We start from the raw sequence: 726 nt of genomic DNA on the forward strand, positions 1-726 counted from the left end.
TTAAAGGCCTTATGACTTTAAAGAATCATAAGGGTGAAAAACCACTTTCCTGTTTGGTTTTCACTGATACACGAGGAAGAATGCTTTGCCGTGAATTGTGGGAGTGCAGGGGAAAGGCACGGGTGATGATGCCCTGGGCTGGTTTCAATCCTAATATAATTTGTCTTTTAAAGTAATCCGAGGAGGAGGAGCGTCTAACTTTCTGACTGGAAAATCACTAGAGGGAAAAAACAACAACAAACCCCTTGAGAGACGTGCAGGCAAAGTTCACCCCGCCTGCACGATGCCTGAAGCAGCTGCCCCGGGAATCCTCGCTGCCTTAGAATGTGGGAGAGGTCTGGCGCGGCGGCAGCTGCACAGCAAGGCATCTTCCCCACTCCTCGTGGGCACGACCCCCCGCCCACCCCCTCCCAAATGGTGGCAGCTGCCGGGGCATCCCAGTGGGAACCTCCTTCCAAGAAAGCGGCGGGCGGGCAACAGCTGAACGCAGTCAGCGGCGGGGGCTCCGCTCCCCTCAGGCGAGGACCGCAGCCTCGCTGGCTCCAGCGTCGCCACCTCTCGGGGCCGCCGCGGTCCCCCAGGTGTCCTTCTCCAAGCCCGGCCCGGCACCTGGGCAACGTGGGGCGGGCTCCCCGCGCGCCCGGAGCACCTCCGGCCACAGCAGCAGGAGCGTCAGGACCTCGGGCTCGGCACCTTCCCAGGTCAGGGGCTGGAAGGGAGGCGCGG

This window comes from Myotis davidii, unplaced genomic scaffold, assembly GCF_000327345.1.
Source record: "Myotis davidii unplaced genomic scaffold, ASM32734v1 scaffold323, whole genome shotgun sequence".
Lineage (NCBI taxonomy): Eukaryota > Metazoa > Chordata > Mammalia > Chiroptera > Vespertilionidae > Myotis > Myotis davidii.